We start from the raw sequence: 13,311 nt of genomic DNA, 5'->3' as shown, positions 1-13,311 counted from the left end.
GCTGGCTATTTAAACCAGCGTCTGACTGCCTTACCTTGCCTTTGCAACGTGGTCGCTCCTTGAGTGGTTAGTTGCCTGTTCCTGCTTGTTCCAGCCGTGCCTTGCTTCCAGCTCTGGTTCCTGCTTGTTCAGCCGTGCCTTGCTTCCAGCTCTGGTTCCTGCTTGTTCCAGCCGTGCCTTGCTTCCAGCTCTGGTTCCTGCTTGTTCCAGCCGTGCCTTGCTTCCAGCTCTGGTTCCTGCTTGTTCCAGCCGTGCCTTGCTTCCAGCTCTGGCTCCAGCTTGTTCCTGCTGTGCCTTTGACTCCAGCTCCGACTTCAAGGTTCTCCTTGTCTTCAGCCAGCCACGACCCTCGGACTTCTTCACGATTCTCCTTGTCTTCAGCCAGCCACGATCCTCGGACTTCTTCACGATTCTCCTTGTCTTCAGCCAGCCACGATCCTCAGACTTCTTCACGATTCTCCTTGTCTTCAGCCAGCCACGACTCTCGGATTTCTTCACGATTCTCCTAAGTCCCAGCGACTCGGACCCCTACGGGCTCCTCCTGGGGGGGTCTCGGGTTTCCAGGGTGAAAACGTCATCCATCTGCTCCAGCTAAGCTCCGCCTCCCGGCTCATTTCCATCTGTGGACGTCGTCCATATCAGCCGGCCCAAGGGTCCACTATTGACTTTCTTCACAACATAACAGTGGGCTCATATAAAAGAACTGTAATTGATTAATTTCATTTTATCTTGTTGGTAGCACTATTTTAAACATTTTAAATAGATACATAAAAAGAATATAAATATGTTATGGATGTGTTGGGGTAGATAATATTGGTAGAAGCCCCGAAAATTAAGTGCCCCTAAAAGTCAAACTAAATTTGTTTTGCTCATAGTTCAGAATTTTTTGCATGCAATAGTCAAAAAGACCATTTCGTACATCAGAAAAATAAGCTTGGAAACAGTTGAAATGCATTTAAAAAGCTGCAAAGTCCAAGCTAATGACAAAAAAAAAAAAAGGCAAGTCAAATCAGAAAGAGAGAGAGAGAGCAGAGGAAGGGAACTCTGCAAACTCAGCACTTCTTTAGATGTGGTCTGGCATCTAGTTCATAAAGTTAAGGAAATCTGCTCATTGTAATCATACACATGCAAATAGAGAGATATTTTTTTGGGGGGGGAAGAAAGAAAGAGACCTCAACCAGTAACTGCACAAAGTCATCCAGTGTCCAAAAGAAGAGAAAAAGTAAAAGACAGCTTTCTGGTTTAATCAGCACCACTATAGACTTTAAACGAATATTGCAACTTCTACAAGCACAAGATTTAGTCCGTAGTTTGAGGCCACCAGGGCTGTAAAAGGTGCGGCAAGGTGAAAAACTAAAATAGTTTGAATTTTCTGACCCACTCACTTGATTGTTACCTTGATTGTACAGTAAAATGGAAGCAATTTGTAGCTGCGGCCCCCATCGCTGAACTATGGCACAGCGCAGACTTCTTGGGAAAGGGCAGAGATTCAAACGGTGATGCAAGTTTGTGTTTGAAATTAGTGGCTAATTAATGACAGCAGTGCATTGTACACAGCGGAGTCTAGTCCAAATGCTATTTATTAAATGAGCAATTTAAGTCACCAAAAAAAAAAAAAAGAAACAAACTGTTTGATAAATGCATCACAGATCCAAGATGTTCACAAAAGATCCTGGTACATTTCATCCCCAGTTTGCAGAGTGCTCACATATTCAATAATGAGATGATCTGCACGCTTACCACCAAAGGGCATCCTACTTATTATAGCCTACTGCTATTATTGGGCAGCCGAAAATAAGACTGGTGACTTAGCCCACATGGCTTACTAACACAAGATATTTATGAAGAAAATGTCCCGAATCAGTGTCCAACGCAAGAATTTTCATCAAGTGTTATCAAACCCTCCCCCTCCCATCTAACAAAACAGTTTTTATCAAGAAATATTTTAAGACAGAAAGGATTAATTAGAGAGTAGAAGGTCTTTTCTGTACCTTGTTGCTGGTGGGGAGATTTGCCTACTCAAGTGAGCCACTGGGAGTTTATACCCTTGACAGGGTGACCTTTAGTAAATCCAAGCTTGTAGGAGCTGCTGAGCGGATGTGGAATATTCTACTTCTCAAGCCCAGGTACTACACTGAGTAAAGGGCAGGACAACCCATAGCATCCATCTTGTTCCTACACGCCACAGATTGCACATTAAACTACCCTGCATGGACAATCAACAGCACACAATTATTCTACCCTTATCACTTCACTAATGGGTTGATCTTCAAAGATATGTGTGCATGGCTCCCGGCACACGCAAATGGACGCGATCATTTAACAACATGCATGCGTTGTCGCGCGCATGTTATAAAATACGATATCCGCGCACACATGCGTGCCAGATTTTAGCATCGACGCGCGCAGGGGGGAAGTTTTCTATAGTACATGCGATGACGCAATTGGGCCTTTGCCCAGTTCCCTCCCAGTCCGCTCCAAGACTGGAAGGGAATTTTCCTTTACCCATACCTACCCTTCCTTCCTATTCCCCTCTCCTCCCCAACCCCTAAACTAATCCTACCTATCCCCATATTTTTTTTATTTTAATTCTACTGCTCCTCAGGAGCAAAAGTATCTTCCATGTACCGGCAGCTGGCTGGGGCACAATTCGGCGAGACAGTGTCTAATGACGCAGTCCCGGCCCACTCCCACCCCACCCCTCCCCGCCTAAACCACCCTCCCAACCCCCTCCTTTTGAAAGGCCTGGCACTTTGGCGAATAACGGGGGTTACGCGCATGGTCAGGCCTTTCGTAAAAGGTGTGCAGCTCACGCAAAGCCCAGACACACATGTAACCCTGTTTTTTACACTTGGGCCTTTTAAAATTGGGTCTTAAATATCCATGGAATGAGTTTTCTAGGCAGTGCCAACAGGCCTGGGAAGCTATACATCAGCAGCCAATGATCTTCACACAGTCTCATGATTTCTGATTTCGTAAAGGGAATATGAGATCTGCTCAGATGACCAGCCGGCCCTATTTAGTGCAGTCCTGACTGCCTCAATCCAAGGCGCCCCTGTATAAGCTGGGATAAAAAAAACTTTCCTTTCATTGCTTTCTTGCTGGATTCCCACAGTTAGCAGGATTTCGAGTTTATGTAAGCTTAATAATTATAGAAATGGGTAATGATTCAGATGGACTGAACCAAATCACGGTGAACATAGAAGATTTGGTAGGCTTGATTGACAAACTAAAGAGTAGTAAATCATCTAGACCGGATGGTATACACCCCAGGGTTCTAAAGGAACTAAAAAATGAAATTTCAGCCCTATTAGTAAACATTTGTAACCTATCATTAAAATCATCCATTGTACCTGAAGACTGGAGGGTGGCTAATGTAACCCCAATATTTAAAAAGGGCTCCAGAGGCGATCTGGGAAACTACAGACCAGTTAACCTGATTTCAGTGCCAGGAAAAATAGTGGAAAGTGTTCTAAATATCAAAATCACAGAACATATAGAAAGACTTGGTTTAATGGAACAAAGTCAGCATGGCTTTACCCAAGGCAAGTCTTGCCTCACAAATCTGCTTCACTTTTTTGAAGGAGTTAATAAACATGTAGATAAAGGTGAACCAGTAGATGCAGTGTATTTGGATTTTCAGAAGGCGTTTGACAAAGTTCCTCATGAGAAGCTTCTAGGAAAAGTAAAAAGTCATGGGATAGGTGGCGATGTCCTTTCGTGGATTACAAACTGGCGAAAAGACAGGAAACAGAGAGTAGGATTAAATGGACAATTTTCTCAGTGGAAGGGAGAGGGCAGTGGAGTATCTCAGGGATCTGTATTGGGACCCGTACTTTTCAATATATTTATAAATGATCTGGAAATAAATACGACGAGTGAGGTAATCAAATTTTCAGATGATACAAAATTGCTCAGAGTAGTTAAATCACAAGCAGATTGTGATAAATTGCAGGAAAACCTTGTGAGACTGGAAAATTGGGCTTCAAATGGCAGATGAAATTTAATGTGGATAAGTGCAAGATGATACATATAGGGAAAAATTACCCATGCTATAGTTACACAATGTTAGGTTCCCTATTAGGAGCTACCACCCAAGAAAGAGATCTAGGCGTCATAGTGGATAACACATTGAAATCGTCGGCTCAGTGTGCTGCGGCAGTCAAAAAAGCAAACAGAATGTTGGGAATTATTAGAAAGGGAATGATGAATAAAATGGAAAACGTCATAATGCCTCTGTATTGCTCCATGGTGAGACCGCATCTTGAATACTGTGTACAATTCTGGTCGCCGCATCTCAAAAAAGATATAGTTGCGATGGAGAAGGTTCAGAGAAGGGCGACCAAAACGACAAAAGGAATGGAACAGCTCCCCTATGAGGAAAGACTAAAGAGGTTAGGACTTTTCAGCTTGGAGAAGAGACGGATGAGGGGGGATATGATAGAGGTGTTTAAAATCATGAGATGTGTATAATGGCTAAATGTGAATCGGTTATTTACTTTTTCGGATAATAGAAAGACTAGGGGACACTCCATGAAGTTAGCATGTGGCACATTTAAAACTAATCAGAGAAATTTATTTTTCACTCAATGCACAATTAAACTCTGGAATTTGTTGCCAGAGGATGTGGTTAGTGCAGTTAATGTGGCTGTGTTTGAAAAAGGATTGGATAAGTTCTTGGACAAGTCCATTACCTGCTATTAATTAAGTTGACCTAGAAAATAGCCACTGCTATTACTAGCAACAGTAACATGGAACAGACTTAGTTTTTGGGTATTTGCCAGGTTCTTATGGCCTGGATTGGCCACTGTTGGAAACAGGATGCTGGGCTTGATGGTCCCTTGGTCTGACCCAGTATGGCATGTTCTTATGTTCTTAAGATAATTTTCAAACAAATATGCATGGTGGCATACAAGCACGTATGTGACCGTGAGCAGGTAAATGAAAGTATTTTATAAACTGTACATATGATATATGTACAGTTTATAAAATATGTTTTTCTTGGTTTATGTGTGAAACCACATGTATCAATTGAAGGTGCATACTTTTCCTACCTATTTTTGCATATATTTTATACAAAAAAAGTAAAGTAGGACTTACTCGCATAAGTCAGCCAATTTTAAAACATGCATGCATAATTAGTCTACCTGTTCACCCAGTTCTTCTCTAGGCCATCAACCTGAACTCCCCCAAGTTCACCCAGATCACCCAACCAGTCAAAATGTTTAATATCACCTACACTAGATAATTAGCAGCTGTAAAAATACGCTAATAAGTTGATAAATATTCTTACATGCCTTTTAAAATAGCAACTTACATATGTAAGTATTGTCCCCACATCAGAATGTCCCTAACCATTCCTTTTTAACGCATGTATATGTGCATTCAAAAATGAAAACATGCACATATTTTCAACTTTTATAAAATTCAGAATACATGAGTAGAGGCTACTTATGCATGTATATGCTAATTTTTATATACATTGGGAGGATAATTTTTTAAAAACTGTGTGCACCCATATATGTATGCGTATGGCTGCATGCAGATCTATCTCATTATTTTATAACCCATGGGGTACAATGTACATGCAGGTTATAAAATACACATAATTCTTCCCCGGAACTTTTGGATGTATTTAAAAAGTACATGTGAATAGATATTCAAGTTAGCTGACTTAGGCCTAGATTCATCAAATTGCTATATTTATGATGGAACATTAATGGGCACCAAAAAAAAAAGGGGGCGTGGTTATGCCAATGTTTGACATTCCACATGGCATAGTAAAAACTCATAACTCACAATAATTTCTTGCATCATGGGAAACAGTAGCATGGTGTGTGCAATGTATTAGCACGTCGTGAATCCAAACCGGGAGATGCGCACACAAGTCGGGCCGGTGTGCGTAAAATGGACATTCAAAGCCATCCAAGTACGCACATATCTCCCGCTATGCGCATTTGTAAAAAGTATCGAAAAAGGGGTGGAGCATAGGCATTTGGGGGGAGGCCAACAGATGTGCTCGCATATACTTAGGCACAGAGGTGGGCGCCAGGGTCCCCCGCCTCTTAACTTTACTACTGCTATTGATGGTGTGTAAGTCATAGAGAAAAAAATCTAGGCTAGTCAGTGGGTTATTGTGGGTTGGGGCTAACAGGGGGAAAGGAAGACAAATAATCTAGGAGGATTTGGAACTTTTATCCCTAGACTGGGCAAACTGGGAGCAAACTGGTGAAACTGGCAATGGCGATGACATGTGTCCCTTTTAGTGTAAAACTTTGTATTAACCAATGTTACCAAATACACAAACCTTCAGAGTGCAGCGTCTCTTATGTACCCCAAAAACAAATCAGAAAAACCATACATTTGCCATTTTCATCTTCTTCTTTCCTCTCAACCACCCCCCTTACAGCCCCAAAAAAATTAATGTGACTTCCTATCCCATCCTTAACATCCCCTCACTTATGTGATGTAAGTGGGATTTGCACGCACATGTGTGCTTACATTTCAAATAGGGCGCACGTGTATGCACTTGCAGTCTATCTGATACCATGCGCGCATATACGCGCCTATGTAATATAATGGCAGCCACCATAACATAGGCGCGTATATGCACGCATGATATCAGATAGACTGAAACCGTGTACGCGTGCACCCTATTTGAAATCTAATGCACATGTGCACGCAAATCTCGCTTCTATCATGTAAGTGGGCCAGTGAAGCAGCCAGTATCCCACTGCTAGTACACTTCCCCCTAACAAATAGAAGAGTTAAGAAGACAGGGCAGGTAAGAAAGGGGTCTTTTTTTGGGCCCAGCAGGGCTGTGTAGATGTGTGAGAAAAGCCCTCATTTTATCGCTTACAATAATAGCCTCCTTTATAGCTGTGACCTGCAATAGCAGTGGCTATCCATGATAAAAACTTTTTTTCCCCTTTACTGCACAAAAAAAGGTGTCATTTCCGATGTTAATCCTGAGTTAGTCTGCATTTAATTTTTGCGACATGTGATAGGAGTTCCTCATTTGCAAAAAAAGCTACCTTTTGCATACTCATTATAACATTTGTATACAAACACGTGACGGGCTAAACATCGTGCATGTATTACTTGTTTTCCCCATTTTATCGCGTGATGAAGCCATAATGCGATTTGATGAATGGTCCTATTAGCCGGATAAATCTTAAAAAGCTCTACTTATCCGGCTAAGTAACAGGGTCATTTATCAAATTGCTATAAGGCGTTTCTGCATGTGTTAAGCCCCTTTAACGCATGCAAAAGCACATAACGCATGGTGCGATGCAAATAAGAAAAAAGGGAGGAGTTTGGGGCATGATTTGTGACCTAGTGGGCTGGGTTAATAATTTTGCAAAGCTGTATTGTCCTGGAGCCAGCCTAGCTGCCAGAGGGAGGGAGATGAGGGAGGGAGAAAGAAAGAGAGAGAGAGTAAACATAATGCCCTCCCACTAGATAGGTATTTATATCTCTATAGGAGGACTACCTAGTACCTCGAGGTGAGGTTTAGGTATTAGTGTAGGGGTTAGGGGCCACTCTGACATTCAGAGTGCGACGTACAAACAGAACTGTGCTCCCTTGTGAAGATTTGATGACCTTTGGAGTGAGGAAACTCACCCAAAGATGAGATTTGTGCAGTGTTATCTCAACCTAGCTTGATGTTACCCAGGTAGAGAGTCCATCAAGCTAGGTTGATACTATTGTTGTTAGTCTCTCTCTTTCTCCCTCCCTCTCCTTGTAGAAGGGATGGTTGGCTCTCCAGGAGTCTTAGACCTACTAAACATGGTCTCCCCAGTGGTTGTATGTAGGAAACACACCCCTTTTCCATTTAGTACATTTTGATAAATCCAGGCCTAAGATAGCTGGATGTCTTTAAAAATTCTACTTAGCCAGATAAGTAGCGCTTTTTAAAACTTATCTGGCTGAGTGGCAGCAAAGTTTCCACTTAGCCGGATAAGTTGGAATTTATGTGGCTAAGTGGCACTGAACTGCTGTACATGCGTTTTTTGTTTTGGTTTTTTTTACTTTATATTTTAAAAATATGCATGTGGAGATTATACATGTGAAATTTAAGTAGCACTTAACCCAGGTAAGTCACTTTCTATGTGTGTATGTCTACAAATTTTCTAACAAATGCGTGTGAGTAAAATTACCAGTTTTACAAATTATTCCACCAGTTTGCCTAGTCCTTCTTCATGTCGGCAAGAACCTCCTGGTTCTTCAGCTTGAAATGTCCCCGGTTCACCCAGACCTCCCAACCAGTCAGTACTTCACAATAAAGACATTTAATATCACCAATGCCAGATAATAAGCAGGTATAATTATACGCGAGTAACTTGTCAAATCTACATGTTTAAGTCTCTTATAAAATAGCAACTTACACGTGTAAATTTTAGCCTCACCCTGGAACACCCTTAGACTGCATCACTTATATGCAAATATTTGCACCTGAAGCCTTATTTTCACATGTGTGTTTGAGATTTAGGAAAGAGCATATTTGCAGTTACATGCGATTTATGCATTTAACATTTTGAAAATTTGCCCCACTGATTGCAACAGTCTATTGCACTTTCAAAATTGTCATCCCAGAAGTCCTCCGCTTAACGATGCATATGCTCAGACCTGCAGGATTTCAAAGTAAAACTTCAGAAGATGGCTTAGACATCTTTTAAGTTGAGGCTACCCTATTACTGATGTGAAAAAAGTATAATGCGGTGAATTATTTGCAAACTGAGAGCTCCTATTATTGAATAATCAAACAACTACTGATTCCCAGCTTGTATGTGAACTCCAATAAGTCATCTCAGATAGTCATAACCAGTCACAAAAACTGGCATATTCTTACATTGCATAATGTATTCAAGTCTCCTTCTCTAGTGCTTATACCAGAGGGAAAAATGTTTGTAAACTTTTTTTTTAATATATATATTCCACTTTTTTGGCACTTCAAAGCAGATAACATTCAGGTGCCATACTTATTTCTCTGTCCTCAGTGGGCTCACAATCTAAGAGCTGGATTTATCAAATTGCTGTAAATATTGCATGTGGTAGAAAAAGGGACGTGTTTTATGATAATTCCCAGTTATCGCAATGTGCGCTTCGCATAGGAGTTACTGCGAAGTGTGTTAACTTTTCGCACATTGCAGTAATACCTATACAAAGTGCTTTTCCTAGCTCATTTCACCACTGGGGGAGGGAAGGGGAGAGAGAGAGTGAGAAAGAGTGTAATATCAAGTTAGATTGAGAGAACATTGTACAAATCTCATCATTGTGTGAGTTTTCTCACACCGAAGGGCATCACATCTTCATAAGAGTGAACTGTTCTGTTCGTACGTCTCACTCTGCATGTAAAAGTGGCCCCTAACCCCTACACTACCACCTAAACCTCACCTCGAATTGCTAGGTGGGCCTCCTACAGTAGCATAAATAGCTGCTTACTGTGATTCCACTCTAAAGGTGCTTGCTCTCTCTCTTTTTCTCAAAACTGTGCAATATTGTGCATTATGGCTTCACAAAGTGCAAAGCCAGCCCACCCTGGATTTTACCCCAATCCCTCCCCTTTTAAAAATTTGCATCACAGCACTTACTGTATCCATTAAGGCATCTTTCACATGTGAAAACATCATAACACCCCTATAAGTTTGTACTTGAGGCAACAGAGGGTAAAGTGACTTGCCCAAGGTCAGCAGTGGGATTTGAACAATGGTCTCCCTCATTTGTAATCCACTGCACTAACCACTAGGCTACTTCCCTTTTCCGATTAGTAATATTATCGTGTCTAACAATCTGTGATGAAGAGATACCAACTCCATCAGTTCATTGAGTATGTAGTTCTTGGGATTTTTGTGCACAGACCATTAGAGGCACCCTAGAACAGGAAGGAAGAACTATCGACATGGCAACATGAATTTCTATTGCACAAAAAAGGGCAAAAACTAAAGCAAAACAAGAACCAAAAATTGTGCTAAACAAAAATTCATACCAGAGGCCAATAGTACCTCAATGTTATGAGACTACTTACAATAAACTAGATGTACACAACTCAAAACATGTCTATATTAGAGTAATTACTTCAATCCCTTATTATACAAAACAAACAAATAAAAAAACAAGTGAAAAATGTGTGTTCATAGAAAACCAAGATCCCTAGATGACAGTCAGGATATGGGTAAATCAAATCTAATAATAATAACAAAGGATATCAACAGATGGAGTTTGGTCCAGAGGGTGGCCACAAAAATGGTCAAATGGTAAAAAGCTGTCATTACTACAGTTTTGGTCTGAGGGTGCATAGATAGATTTGCATCCAGGAAGACACCTATGTTATGTACTTGGGTTAGTATCAGGTCACGTTCAACCCTCAAATTTAAAGACATAGGGGCCACCAGAATGTGGGAATCTACTCAAAATAATCACCTTTGTCTTTTTTACACTGAGTGCAAGCTTGTAATAGGATAACCATTCTTTGATGGCAGTTAAACAAACAGAGCAAGCTCAAAGGTTGCAGACCAGGAATGCAATAGTGATAGGAAAAACTGACTATCATTTGCATATTGATCATTTCAACGAAATTGCCTAATTCATCCTGGTTCGGGGAGCCCAAAACCCGAAGGAATTTTTCCTGAAAATTCGGGAAAAATTCATTTTTGGGTTTAGTGCGCCCTAAATCCTGTTAGGGCGCACTAAAACGAAATTTGGGTCTCCCTGAATTTTAAAGGCCTGAAATTTCCCGCAGCGGGTTGAAAACAAAGCCCAAAGAGATAGGTTCGGGCTTCGCACATCCCTATTAACCAGATAAGCTAGACCTGCTATTAGATCTAAAGTTAGCTGGATAAGACTTATCTAGCTAACCAGCAATTTATTTGGGATATTCAGCAGCATGGCCGTGCTGCTGAATATCCCTTGTAAGTTTGGCAAACAAGTCTTATCCAGCTAGCTTACTTAAATGTTTTCCTTTGAATATCGAGCCCAATTGTTTTCGAAATACTTTTTTCTAATTTCTTTCTAATTTTTTATATATTTTTAATCTTAGTTTCATAATATAATTGACAATTTACGGGGAGGAAAAAGAGCTCAGAAAGCAATGCTGAACAGGCAGTCCTTATTCCAGCCATGATGTCTCCAAGCATCGGTATGAAAAACCTCCTCAATTATATCTTTAATGAAGTCCTTAATAAAATGTGTTAAAAGAATTGTATGGGATCCTTGTGTAACAACTGTCACTGCCCGACATCTCTACTCTGCCCTCCTTACCTCTTTGGCGACTCCTCCCGCAGTTGATGGACGTCTGGCTGCCGCGGCATCTGCCTGCCGTCCTCTCCAGCGTCCCCGGTCCAGCTTGGGCACTGCATCCCGCCATGTTGTTCAGCTACCATAGGGTGCGCGTGCCGCACGGCCCTGCTTCTTATTCCTCCTTTGGCACGAACCTCAGGGGCGTCCCCCTGTGATGACATCACGCATCCCGGATACAAAAGCCTACTCTGTTTGCTAGCTATTTGAGTTAGCAAGGGACTCCTTACGGATGGGATTCACTCTCCATACCTAGCTACTCTGCCTCTCCTTAATGGACTTACTTTATCGGGGTACCCGCTCCTTGGGGGCCTCTCTCTTTTCTTTCAGGTCGCTGTCTGGAACCGGTACTCGCTCCTCGAGGGCCCATGTTCCCGGTCTCGCTGCCTGAGCTCACTTCTGCTTGGAAGAAACCACTGCCTACACCATCAGTGAGTTACCATCTATATTCTCTCAGAGCTGTTCCCTGGAACCAGGTACTCGCTCCTCGAGGGCCTATCTCTATTCCAGCTTCTGTGTTACCTTCCGGGAGAAACTGCTGTCACAGCTATTGAGGGATCGCTGTTCCAGTGTCCTGAGGAACTACAAGCCCAGCCGGGCTTCATCTCTACTCACTACTGCCACCTCTGGTGGTTTCTCAACTCTGTTTAATAAAAGATAATTCTGTGTTGTGTGTCCTAAAGCTGAGCCTGACCTGTGGCCCCTCATGGGACTTTCCCCGTGGGTGTGGTCAGCTGCCACAGTGTCCAAGGGTCCACCCAAAACCTTACAAACAATGACACCTTGACCCAAAAGAAATACGAAGAGCTTGCTTCTTTCAAAAATAAAGCCAAAAAGAATTAATCAAAAGTTTTCTCATCTGCTGATCAAAGGACCTCCAACTTAAAAAATCAAGGTCCAGGGAGGAAGAGTATGTGAACAATACGTGGCCCACATTTTGTCAGCAAGCTACCTCAGGGCTTTAGTACAGCTTGAAAAGACAAAATCAAGCATCAAAGTGGCAAGACACCTGTGATTAATTCTTAGTAGGTATCTTGCCACTTTTGACACTTGGTGTTGTTTCTTCTTGGTGCAGGAACCACCCACAGTTGATCTTTCCCCACAGCTACTGCTATTGCAAATAGTGCCAACAGACTAAGACTGATGCCATTGTAAATTTTGGCCATACAAATGAATGCCAGCCTGGGCCTGGGTCTAGGCGAGTGCCATTTTGCTCAGAAAAGAAGTACAATGACACAGGCCTTCGTCTGGCAGCAAATTTACAATAGCAGCCCCCATGGGGCAGGAGAGACAGGTGATCGTTATTGCCCCAGGACTAATATGTCAACAAGAGGGTAAGATGATCCAAGGGTGGGCCTGGAAGGATTGGGGAAGTGCCCGGGAATGGGGATGGCGAGGCAGGGGGAGGTGGCAGTAATGGCCTTATTTAAAAAAAAAAAATAATAATAATAACGAAAACAACCTAAGGAGATTTGTTCATTTATTAAATATTTTCCCATAGACACAGAATGAGAGAAAAGCCTTAAGTAACTCAGGCCCTAAATTTCATTTGTTTTAAAAACAATTACAAAAATAAAATGGAATGTCAGATAACTAAAGAACCATCCATCCTTCTCTCATCTGTGTAGTACAATTACTATTGACACTAGTATTGATAAAGAGCTTTTAGTATTCCTAAAGACAGCCTGCTTCAGCCTATGGTGCTCTACAAAACAAGACTGTGGACAAGGTGGGTGGTTAAAGTGTTTATGAAATGCCAAGTTTACAGAGCTCTTGTGCCTTCTTGTCATCTCTATTTGTTAGAGAACTGCTTCTTTTATCATCACATATAAAACATAACTGTCTGCAACAATGTCATTTACATGGAAATTAAATGGTCTGATAAAATCACCAACAATGAAGTACTAGTATTGGTAACCATGCCAAGTGTGGAAGCTATGTTAGCATGGAGGCCTATGATCTGACTTGGCCATGTTAAACATATGGACAACTATCTCAGAGAGTTCTATACAGTGA

This window comes from Rhinatrema bivittatum, chromosome 4 (genome assembly GCF_901001135.1).
Source record: "Rhinatrema bivittatum chromosome 4, aRhiBiv1.1, whole genome shotgun sequence".
In the NCBI taxonomy this organism is placed as follows: domain Eukaryota; kingdom Metazoa; phylum Chordata; class Amphibia; order Gymnophiona; family Rhinatrematidae; genus Rhinatrema; species Rhinatrema bivittatum.
This window is presented reverse-complemented; position numbering follows the sequence as displayed.